The sequence below is a fragment of the Dendrobates tinctorius genome, unplaced genomic scaffold (genome assembly GCF_039654945.1).
Source record: "Dendrobates tinctorius isolate UK_male_01 unplaced genomic scaffold, ASM3965494v1 ptg000032l, whole genome shotgun sequence".
NCBI lineage: Eukaryota > Metazoa > Chordata > Amphibia > Anura > Dendrobatidae > Dendrobates > Dendrobates tinctorius.
Genome location: NW_027361700.1, coordinates 40,335,572 through 40,348,502, shown reverse-complemented (window position 1 = coordinate 40,348,502; position 12,931 = coordinate 40,335,572). Strand labels below are relative to the sequence as shown.

At 43.8% G+C, this 12,931-nt stretch overlaps 1 long non-coding RNA gene across 1 annotated transcript; it reads left to right on the top strand.

The window, feature by feature from the left end:
- Positions 1-371: 371 nt before the first annotated feature.
- LOC141086699 (uncharacterized) lies at positions 372-12,423 on the top strand. Its single transcript, XR_012231644.1, has 2 exons — positions 372-538; positions 11,415-12,423. It is a non-coding gene; the product is annotated as an uncharacterized lncRNA (long non-coding RNA).
- Positions 12,424-12,931: the final 508 nt, after the last annotated feature.

Genomic DNA, 12,931 nt, shown 5'->3' with positions numbered 1-12,931 from the left:
TAGTAGTTCCATTAGATTCTACTATATGACCTCTCAGGTTTGTTTGTGTTAGTTTTTACTATATCCTCCATGCTGTGATGATGTAGAGGAAAGCAGTTTCTTTATGTCCCAAATAAATCATTTTCCTACAATGTCTGAGTGCTGATAATCCTGCTGAAAGTTGAAATCTGCAACGGGCTGCCCAATACATTTAAAGCACCACTACATTTTATTTTTATTTTCTACTGCTGTAAAATCTAATTTCCCTGCCCCTAGTCTTATACTTACCAGCTGCCATCTTCCTCTTTTATCGGCACCTTTCCAGTCGACTTCTGCAGGTTGTGACCTGACCTGCCGGATCACTTCAGTATTTGTTGAGGGATCCAGAAGGTACTTCTCAATCTAAGTATATGAGAGCTAGAATGAGGCCAGAACACAGTTCTCATAGATTTACACTGAGAGCTTGTGTTAGCTGTGACTTCTGGTGAGTCATAAGTTGCAGTCCCAAGATGGCAACGGGGGATCAGGGGGCACTGGAAAGACCAGAAGACGGTGGTTGGTGAGTCTAATACCAGGGTCATTGAACTGGTACCACTCCAGTGCTGAAATTAAAAAAAAATGCTGGCGTAGTTACTTGTTTACTATTATTAATGTTTTTCATTTTCGGCTAATTTTTAGTCTCATTTTATGTTTTGCCAATCCCTAGGTATATGTTTGCCTGTTAGGCTATGTGCACACGCTGCGGATTCTGCTGCGGATCCGCAGTGTTTCTGGCCCTGCGGGTCCGCAGCCGTTTCTGCTGCATTGTACAGTACCATTGTTTCCAATGGTAAAACCAAAAACGCTGTGCACATGCTGCGGATTTGCTGCGGGTTACAATCCGCAGCATGTCAATTCTTTGTGCGGATTCTGCTGCGGTTTCACACCTTATCCATTATGAGGTGTGAAACCGCAGGGCTAAACCGCAGGTAAACCGCTGGACTTTTGACCTGCGGATTTACCTGCGTTTTTTTACAAATCCACGGGGACAAATCTGCAGCGCTCAAAGGTACGTGTGCACATAGCCTTAGACTTAATTCAGGACTGTGGAGAAAGCTTGATCGCAATGGCCAGTTTGTCAAACAGGGTTGTATCTATAATGAATGCGGTGGTAGCAAATGTACCCAGACGTTGTTGCTTGTATGTCAACTGGCGCTTGCTACAGACATATTTTCAGCCCATGTAACTAGGCTTTTATGCTGTCAGATGAAATATACTCTAACAACAAACATACATGTAACTACAAACATGGGATCATTATAATCATTACCATTACTTATTAATTTGTATTACATATATGAGGGATGTAAGTACTGGACACATCAGACAACTATAGCAACCAAAAGAAAATGATGTACAAGTCTGAAAAAATATTGAAAAAAATAAATCTTTATTATTTAAAACCATCAGACCAACCATGTGAATATGGAAATGCGAGGTGACAATTAATATTCCTTATGCTATATGAATACTGCTTCGACGATAAAGGCGCACACAACACCACACACGGACAAAATGCTTATGGAATGATTATAAACATCACAGCAAATGTCCTTAAAAGAGCCATAACTGGGAACATAATATAGTTATTACCTTAATAAACAGCATAGTGCGCGGCTCAAAGTAAAGGACCAGTCCAGAGGGGTGTGTGCCCACCCCAACGCACGTTTTGGTTACACCTTCGCCAGTCATGGCTCTTTTAAGGACATTTGCTGTGATGTTTATAATCATTCCACTTAATACCTATTTTGGTGACCAATGGTCATAAGCATTTTGTCAATGTGTGGTGTTGTGTGCTCCTTTATCTTCTAAGCGGTATTCACATAGCATAAGGAAGGAATATATTAATGTCACCTCACATTGCCATATTCACATAGTTGGTCTGATGGTTTTAAATAATAAAGATTTATATTTTTCAATATTTTTTTGGACTTGTACATCATTTTTTTTGGTTGCTTTATGCTGTAAAGCATATCAAGGGGTTTAGTTTGCAATAGGTGAAAACCAACATGTTGGAGACTAGTGATTTTCCTTGGCACAGAATGGCTGATTGCCTTATTATAGTTACCATTCCAGAAAAACCTAAACTAAAATTAGCCACTGGGAAGAGCCTTTTAAAAATTGCTCAACTGGATTCAGTGACACCCACAGAGGACAGGCAGAGCCCTTATTTTCCACTGGGATCATGCTGGGTGGGACCTGATGACATCTTTACCAAGTCATTGCAATGTGTCATAACCTGACCGCTGCCAAAGACCAGCGCCACCTGGGGCGTGAGACGTCCACTGCAAAGGTTGCAACCTGCTTTGTCATCAGCATAGTGCCGGGTACATAGCTCACTGGCACATAAAATGACCTAATGATGGGCACATTTTTCATTAGCTGTTGGGTCATTATTTATTCAGCAGGGTCAGATTCATAGCAGAGGAGAAATGTCTTTGGCACGCTTAGACTTATCAAGCTCATTTTTCCCTGTTGATGTAATTAGTACATTGCATCATCTCATATCTATCTCTACATAACAGTGTGGTCCTGATTTTCAGGACTTTGAGAAAAATCTTTTTCTTGATATTGCATTAAAATATTAATCGAAATTGCTTATCCTAATACAAATGTTACATTTTTCATAGCAATATTGGATTTGCTGTCACCTTATAATTAGCAGATGTGGTAATAGCAGGTACGCAGCATGCAGTGATGAGACGCGAGACAGATATGACTTTAAACGTTAGCTTCTATAGAAAAATGCCGTTAGGGCTATTGTTACGCAACCAACAGAATAACAGTAGTTGTCCTCGCAGGGAGCCAATACACATAAACAAGGATTGGGAGAACACGACTAATCCGGCAAAGACCGGTCACTATAGGGCCGCGGAATGGCCGACTATGGATCCTTAGTCACTATGTATCACTTATCCCTCCTGACGTCCCTCGGCGTTCCGTTCCACGGTGTGTCTGCGTCGCAGCCACTGGGCCCAGTCACTGAAGATCTGGCGTAGTCTTCGGGCGTTCCGACGCCCAGGAGGAGTAGGGGCACAACAGGCCTGCGGAGAGTTCTTTGGCGGGATGTCCCCCAGCGGAGGCAGCGGGATACCGCCTGGGAGTGGGAGAGTGGAGGTTGCAACTCCCTGACAGGGACTGGCAGCGGAGGTGATAAGTGGCGGTTGATAGGCCACAGGCGCAGTCTGCGGCCGCACTGGAGAATCCGCAGCGGGCACAGGCCCAGTCTCTACCACGGACTGGAGAGGGCCGGTGGCAGCTGCGGGCGGCAAAGGAGGAGTCACCGCTGTGGTCGGGAGTGAAGCGGCGGTGGCTGCAGGCAGCAGCGAGGAGGCCGCAGCCGTCCGTGGCCCACGCCGCCTCACTCCAGCTCACGGCCGCAGCCGAGAGCTGGAGTGAGGCAGCAGTCTTCTTTTGTCGGCAAGCTCGGCGCCGTCTCCCTGCGGTCCACCGAGAGTCTCCCTCCTGTCGCTGTCCTCCTCTCTGGTAGCTGCTCGTGGCTCTCGCTTCCTGGCCCTCACCAAGTCTCCATCTCCTTCCCTCTCGTTCTGCTGACTCACACAGTCTGGCCCTCTCCGCCCCTCTTCTCTGGACTCCTCCCCCAACTGCCCTGTCAGTCTCAGCAGTCCATCCCCTAGCTCTGCTCCCTGGAGACTGATACCCCAGAAACCTAGAAGACTGTCCCCTCGGTTCCGGTCCGGATACTCGGCGGAGGCCTCTCCTCTTACACAGACACTAAAGAACCACTCCCATCAGAACCAATATACCGTATTAAACCTGGAAGGGTCTAAAGGGGAGGATTCCTGGAACATTAAAGAGAATTCCTGTGTCAAGCACTAGGCAAAATCAATTTTGTCTTGGAGGGGTTGTCCCGTCTAAAGTGAAAAGTCTGCATCAGTCTGTGTGACTTCAGACTTGTGAATCCTCCCAACACACGCACTGTGCGCTGTGAGAATTCGCCATTGTCTGCTCCAGGAACGGCTGTCAAGTATGCGATATGCATACTTCAGGGCAGAAGCCGTCTAGTTGGGGTGGGATCTCTCAGTTCTTACTACTTCTCTCCAATAGAGCTTGTAAGCACTGCTCTGAGTACGGGTGTGCTGGAGTGCACTGTTAGCTCCCAATTTGTCCAGCTTCATTGACCCAAACCTGCCTCGGCTTTCAGCATCGGAGAGTGCACAGTTTGGCTGAGTTTCGTGAGAATGCTACTGGTTCAATCTGTTAATCAAGAAGGAGTGCACCATTCCCCAGCGAGCATGAGGTCAGGACCAGAGGAACCAAGTGCTCCTGAAGGCTGATGTTGGAAAAAACCTTTTAATAGTATGTGCAAACCGCCAAGACGTCAGTATAATTTTTTAAGCAGAAGGATCATCAGGTAAACACCAGTGGTGTTCTCCCTGAAGCTTTACTGCTTCACTGCTTTATTACCTATATTAAATACCGTAGTAGCTTCACCTCTTATAGCAGCTTTACAAAACACAGAAAATTTGCACACCAAGTTGTTTTTATATTGCTCTGCATATGTCCATTCTTTTTTGCATTTTTTTTGTGTTTTTCAGCCGAGTTGCAGGAGTAATCCACCATAAAAAGACGTAGTGTGCTACTAAGACACTGAGAGACACTAAAGCAACATGCAACACATTCATTATTTGGTCAATTTTTTACCTCAGTGTTTGTAAGCAAAAACCAGGAGTGGGTGATAAATCCAGAAGTGGTGACGGTTTTCTATTATACTTTTCCTCTGACTCTTCCACTCCTGGTTTTGGCTCACAAATGCTGAGGTAAAAAACTGACAAAATACTGAACGTGTGCATGTGGCCTTAGTGTTTCTCATGCAGTTTCTAATTTTTACAATAAACTATCAATACATAATCGGTGGAAGTCCAACCCATAGTCTAGTGTCAGACTGGGGAGCCAAGGGCCCACCTGTAACCAACTCCAGGGCCCCACTTTTCAGCTACATGTAAATGTGACACTATTCTCAATCACAACTTTATATAACAACTAGATGGAGGCCCGATGTTATCGCATCGGGAGGGTGGTAATGTCATGATGGGGCAGGCTTTGCAGTGTTGAGAATCTCCCCCCCATGTGCTCACTCAGCTATCCACTCTCTCTTTCCCCATGTGCTGACTTCTCCCATAAGTGCTCTCTTCTTTGACCTGTCTACCCCATGTGCAATCCCACTTGTCTGCATGCGAAAAAAGAATGGGCCATATTTAGATGAATTCACTTTCTCCTGTCATCAACTTTTTGAGTTCTTCTGGATACGGGAGTATGGAAATGCATTTAGGAAAAATTGGGTTATCTGATACATATTCCTTATTCAAAGGATACTCTCAAGAATACTGAATCATACAAATATGGACTATCAGAGAGTCATTTTGAGTCCTAGAGAAATTCATAATACTCAATCATATATCATAAGAGACCAAAGTAAATAGTCAATAACTTTATTTCACAATACAAAATCACCAAAAAATGGTTCACAAGTCATAAAATATAAATAATACAAGAACAGGAGGGCAGCTTCATAACCATATATGCAATGGTACACACAATAATTATGGATCACAAACTGTCTATTCATGATATGCATATAGATCTCAGAATGAAAGTGCATAGTGCATCATACCTAAAATAGGCAAAAAGAGTAATGCCAAATATATATCCATTAAGGCACAAAAAAGGGGAATAGCATTCAGACTACAAAAGTTCAAATGTAAACCATCAAAAGACAGAGCATTATGCAGCTTGCATCATTTGCTCACAAAGTGTGCCCATAAGGGAACCGCATAGTATAAATGTAAATAACCCTATTCCACCATAAGGCCTCAGTAGTGCTTACCCATAATGTGTGTGCTACCAAAGCGCAGGTGCCCCGATGCGCGTTTCACTGTGGCTTCCTCGGGGGCAGTGCATATTGTGTTGAACACGCCATCCTTAAATCCCCCATAAAAAAATTGGACAACCAATGAATGGACAGGCTGCAGCTGTAACACATATGTTTATCATGTCTAGACCACCCACCAACGGGCATCACATATTGCGCCATATAGTGCATCATACCCTGCGCCACTGCCGTCATGTAATATATCATGTCTGGCCCCCATAAAGCGCAATGCGCTATTTCTCATGTTTAGAACGAATGCAAGGGGGTGGAGCTACCCTGATGCGACGTCACATCCTATAGTGCAGTCATACCGATTGATGGATCAGACCCTGCGTCTCAAGAGTGTGTGGAGGCGGGACATCCACAGCGAGATGTCACGTCCGGCGTCAAGTGGCGGTGGGTGGGGAATAAATTATTCCATCCATCACACAACAATATCTGCCCCTTAAAGACGTCATCAGTGACTCTCCCTGAAGGACGGCCGTCGGCACACACTTCCCGCAGCGTCCATAACAACCCAGTACATATTTACACAATTAGCCAATCATGTCTTCCTCCTAAACAGCGAAGACATACAAAAAATAATGATAATAATCATAAATACGACATATAAACATCGCTACAGAGACATGATTTACATAATACAACATAGTATTGTCCAAAAAAGACTCAAACCACATATTATAATTAGAACAGACGATTATTCCGTCCAATAGAAGAGGAAATAAAATTCTTCAAAGAGAATGTCCATTTGAATAGTGGAAAGGCTTTGTTATATATAGGGATTCAAAGGGGCGCAGGTGAATGCTGAGATGATATCCGCTAGTAAGAAAAAATAAAAAAACACAAAAACACAAATTAAAAATATTATTAAAAAATCCTATGGACAAACAAATGAACCGCATTGCAAGCTAAAAAGAAAAAGAGAACGCACACATGAAAATGTGATCTACATCATAAAAATGATGAGAAACTCAACTTTTCATTTAGACCAGACGGGGTCATGGTGTTTAACCTGATGATCCATTTACATTCAAGCTGTGCCAACCTACGCTTCAGATCACCTCCTCTGATACCGCCATGTATGAGGTCAATTCCTCTAATTTTGAGGAGATCCGAGTCACAGGAATGGCACAGCCTGAAATGGCGTGGAATGGTCTTTAGGGACGCCACATCTACCACAGTCCGAGCTGACCCAATGTCTCTTACGTGTTCCCTAATGCGAACACCCAATTCTCTAGATGTTAAGCCAATGTAAATCAATCCACAGGGACATGTTGCATAGTAGATTACAAAATCACTGCTACACGAAGTATATTCCCTAATCTCAAAAATCCTAGTACCATCAGACGTACTAAAGTCTTTGACATGCACCAAATTACGACAGGCCAAGCAAGAGCAGCGCGGAAAGCATCCCCGAATTGGCCTGCCCGTATTAAAAGGGAAAGAAGGTTTCGCCACATAAAGGCTCTTAACTAGCATGTCCCTTAAGTTGCTGCTCCTCCGTGCAGTCATTAATGGTCTTGCGGGGAGTGCATCACCAAGAATCGGTTCTGTTTTTAATATCGGCCAATGCTTATTTAAAATATCTCTAATTTTATTCCACCTATTACTGTACGTGGAAATAAACCGAATCTGGTTAGAGTCTTCCCTTGACCGGTGTGAGTTGGACAAGAGCTAACCACGGAGCGACGCTTTGGCCCTACAATAGCCTTTATTAACACAGCGTTTGTTGTATCCTCGTGCATAAAACCTGTCCCGTAGGTCCAACGCCTGCCTCTCAAAACACTCCTCTGTAGAACAGAGGCGTCTGATACGCAGGAATTGTCCCGTCGGGACAGCTCTCACTGTGGATGACGTGTGCGCTAATGAGGCATGAAGGAGGGCGTTCACCGACGTCTCCTTACGGAAGACATCAGTTTCCACCCTCCCATCATCCCCCACGAGAATCTGGATGTCTAAAAAATCAATTTTTTTCTTATCAAATTTAGATGTCAACTTAATACTATAGTTGTTGGTGTTCAAAAGACTGACAAAATTACAAAGTTCATCACTGGACCCCTGCCAGATGATCAACAAATCATCTATATATCGGTACCAAGCCTGTACCTGGGTCACGGCCCGTGTGCCTGCACCGAAAACCTCCCTCTCCCAGGACCCCAAAAAGAGGTTAACGTAGGATGGCGCACAAGCTGCGCCCATAGCAGTACCCCGCCTATGGAGGTAAAAACGGTTCCCTAAAAGTGAAAAAATTGTGGGTCAAAATGAACCCCAACAACTCAAGTATCAGTGATTGAAGCGTCGCATCCAGATTACTCGAACTAAGATAAAATTCAGTCGCCCTCATGCCATCATGGTGAGATGTGCACGTGTAAAGAGACTCAACGTCGGTCGTGACCAACCACATGTCCTGCTCCAAAACAAGTATGGGTAGATGGACTTTCCCCTTCTGACAGCACTGACTGAGTAAACTTTCCATCGGAAGGCGTCTCAGCTCCAAAATTCAAAGACTGACAACTTTGACATAAATGGTTTAAGGCAGGGTTCCCCAACTCCAGTCCTCAAGGCCAACCAACAGATCATGTTTTCAGGATTTCCTTTGTATTGCACAGGTGATGTGATTATCACCTGAGCAATACTAAGGAAATCCTGAAAACATGATCTGTTGGTGGGCCTTGAGGACTGGAGTTGGGGAACCCTGGTTTAAGGGACTGCAGATTTGTTGGTGAATTGTGTTTTCATCTTGGGTTACAATTTTTGCTTGTAGTTTAAGTTCATGTCTTTCTTTTTGTATGTGACTTATTTGCCAGCGGATGTTCATTAGGTCTGTTTCACATTTCTGTCTTTTTTTGTCTGTCAAAATAACCAGAGCCAAGAGGTGACAAAAACGGATGAGAGAGAGATTTCACGGACTTTCTGGAACACTATTCAGGGTTAAAATCCCAGGCAGAGCAAATCTGGCGGGCATGCACAATAGAAAATAGCGGTCTGTCGCTCAGAAAAAAACGTTTCAGCGTCCGTCTCCTCCGCCCGGGAGCCGCTACAATTCTGACAGATCCGTCAAAAAACAGATGCGACGGACGACCGTCATACAAAATCTGCCGCTAATTTTTTTCTAAAGCGGACGGATTTTGACTGACGTCAAAAAACGGAAATGTGAAACAGGCCTTAGTCTCACTTCTCTCTCTGGCTTTGTATTTCAGCTTGTCTCTGTAGAAGGTGTGCTTCTGCATTGTGTGACAGTCTTCTTGTTATGGCCAATGGACATTGTTCCTGAAGTAGCTTGTGTTGGGAAAATGCTTTCTTAGTTAATCTCATACACTGAAGTTGTAGACTTGGCGGTATGGTGTGCTGGTTCCAATGGGTCATCTTGTGAACATGGTATTGCTGTTAAGACTGCAGATTTCTGTTTGCGTCGCTGCTGTTGCCTAGTGGCATCCTGTGATAATCTAATGACTTTTGCATCAGGGGACTCATGTGCTTGACGCCTACGCTTATATGCATTATTTTTGTCCCAGCGATGCTGTTGCTCTTCAAGAGTCTCATTTGCCCGTTGTTGTCTTCGACATTGCGCCTTTGCTGCTTTCCTTTCATTGTCATTGGCGTACTTTTTAGGAGGAGCCATGTTGGCGTTGATATTTGCTTTTTAAAGGGGTTTTCCCATGAACGAAAGTTCATTTTAAAAATTGTCTGTATCTGACCGTGTACAGAACATACCAGCTCCTGGGCAGGGAAGGAAGCAAAAGACAATTCTGATATTACAGCAGGAGATCGCAGAGGATTCATTTTGTTAGGTAAAATATTGTTTAAAAACAGTTAGTGAAATATTTTACCTCACAAACTGAATCCTCTGTGATCCCCTGCTGTAATGTCAGTATTGTCTTTTGCTTCCTCCCCTGCTCAGGAGATGTGGTATGCTCCGTACACGGTCAGACACAGACCATTTTTAAAATGAACTTTCGTTCGTGGGAAAACCCCTATAATGTGACCGGCTTCCTCTGCCTGTAGACACGTCATGCATCTGCCGCCGGGATCAGCCGAATGATTCACAGCTAGAAAAGAGAAAGCCAGCTCACCTAGTACTTGAAGTCCAGTTTGCGCGGAACTAGGAGCATCCACACCAGATAATGTGCTCAAGGAAAAAAAAAAGGCTTGTTGTTCCAGCGTCTGGTAAAATAGTTCTTTCTTTATTTCAGGTCCATTAAAAACTTACAAAAATTAACATGGTTGCATAGACAGGGCGGGGGAGCAATACGCATTTCGAACTCTCACTTGCGTTCTTTATCACAGTGATATCTTTGAATGATTCACTTCGTGTGCCCGGAATTCATGCAGGTGCAGTAAATCAAACCGCCACCATCTTTGTGCAGACAGATAGCGGCGGTCACTTTAAAACTGCACATGCGCTCCTCCATCCCGGCGGCTACGTGTTCGTGACAGTGTTCCGCTGGTGGTACTGTGCAAGAGGCAGCGTACAGTATACAGTGTGTCTGTGGTGCATACGGCATATACAGAATGTGAGTGTGTGTGGTGCGTACGGCATATACAGTGTGTGTGTGGTACGTACTTCGTATACAGTGTGTGTGTACGGCGTATACAGTGTGTGTGTGTGGTGCGACGGTGTTCCGCTGATGGTACCGCGCAAGAGGCTGGTACCACCAGCAGTTTCTCTATTGAGACACCCATCACTTGGGTGTCCCAAATTGCGGTCGGTCAACTTCCGCCGCTTGGAATTCTGGGATCTGGACACATCAGGACGGAACAAGATGTGAAGACATTACAAGGTAAGTATATATTAGATGAACTGGATAGATTGTTAAATGAATAAGATGCTGCCTTTTTCTGTACACAGTGATTAAAGTATATTGTGCCAAGTACTGCTCATATAAGAGGGTGGTGATCCAGTCTTGCACAGGGGCCCACCGGAGGATTCTCCTGTTCTTCTGTGGGTCAGTCCTAGACTGCGTTTAATGACCACACATTAGTAGAACAAGTCGGCAGTGGTGTCTTTGAGAGCGTGGCTCAGCCTGGTACTAAATCGTAGCAGATTTCAGTAAATAACATGTGTTTCATCTGGTGTCATGGATGTTGTTCTGCCAGGTACTGAAACGAGGGGGCCTTGATTCTCAGGCAACACCATTCCACTGACCATTTGGAGACCTAGAGGTGACATCCCACTGATCATACATCATAGGAGATGAATGTAATATCCTCATGTCAGAAGCACTGATATGGCTCATATTAGTGGTCAGCTTGCTTCCAAAAACAGTTCCACACCAGTCCACAGGTTGTTGTGTGTTGTGTTATAGCTCAGCACCATTTTAAAAGAGCTGTACTGCAATACCAAACCCAACCCAAAGACCAGTGTGGTGCTGTTTCTAGAAGAAAGCAACTATGTTTCCAATCCTGTACAAACCCTTTTATCTGATTACTAGACATTTTTCTTATTATGTCCATAAATAAGGATTGTTCTTTGTTTTTGCTTTGTTTTCTTTTAAAAAAGGTCATCCCATTGAAGTAAAACACATTTGTTTTGAATGCCACAGAAATCGTTGGCTGAAAAAGGACATAGCAAACATAATGTATGATGCCTCAGCGACATCTAGAAAAGTGAATAATACCATTTCCGCCCTGCAAAATACTTTCCTCCTCTATGTTCTATATGGGTTGGGTGTCGGGAAGCGAAGATAATCAATGATGAGGTCTTTAATCCTAACCCTGACAACGTGATGATGAAACAACGCCAAAGAAGAAACAATTGTGTATGAAATGTTTCCTTTTCTTACAGGTGAGGCATTTAATACTCCATGATTACCCCAGAGGATGAAAGAAGCCGGGGGATGTGACAGCCGCATGAACCGCTGTTTGTCATAGTCAGCGCGGTGTCAAAAGAGACAAACAATTACCATCCAAGCAGGTTGAAAGTTTTCAAATGAACACACAGATCAAAGCTGTGGATAGAGATATGATTATGTGAAATCCTGTGAGAGTCAGAGGAATTGTCACTGACCACCTCTGATTTTCAGGAAAGGTCAACCTGGGAACTGCATGCTACCTGGTGGCTTCTTCCTAGATTGCCCCAATGGCATTGATGGTACACACAGTGGACTTGCGTTGGCCACACTACTGATACAGTACTGTGTCTCTGTTGGCATGCAAAGATGAGCATTCAGTGCCAGTACAGGTCAAGACTGGTCTTTGCTGGTGATATAGAAGGGTTAATGATTTGCCTTAAAAGGTCTAAACTGCCTTTAATTCTTGATTTGCCTTTTGCCTTTCATTTATTTTTATGACGCTGCAGTTTTGCCTGTCTCCGCTTCAAGGAAAAAGTGCTTCTTTTCATATATGTTCTCAATAGTCAGCCACAACGTGTTCTGGGTACATTGTAAACATGGTATAACCCTGAAGGTGATGGTAGGGGCCACATGAGCTCCATAGAATTACATATTGTTGTAAATGGTATAAAAGATTGCCTGGTATTTTATTACGTCAGATAAAGTGATTTGACCAAGGCTCGTGTGTGTTGAGTCTCTTTGTCTCCAAGCGCTTGTGAATTAAGGGTGAAAACTCCTAATCCGGCCTCACTAGTGATCTGGCATACCTGACTCTTGGTCAGAACAAAAAGCAGCTACGACACTGGCATCACTGGACCACTAATGGCCACATGACAGTGTCTGTCTATCTTCATAACCCATCTATAATGTGCTAATTTCAATAAGAAGAAGGAAAACCATTGATAAACAGGTGTGTCCAAACGTTTTAACTGTAAATACCATACTATTGACAATAATCATATGGCCATCTATATGTGTCCTGACAAGAAATTATCACAGTTCCTCTTACTAGTACATGTGCCCAGTCATGTCATGTCCCATTTTGTTGTGTAACAAAACATATTTGTTGTCTTTGGCCTTAGGAAAGCTGGATAACATTTTAGCCTTCACCATATTATTTGAGCTGTAAACATTATAAATGTGCATGGTGGTCCTTTAAGGGATCTCATGCAAATTTGCTTTATAT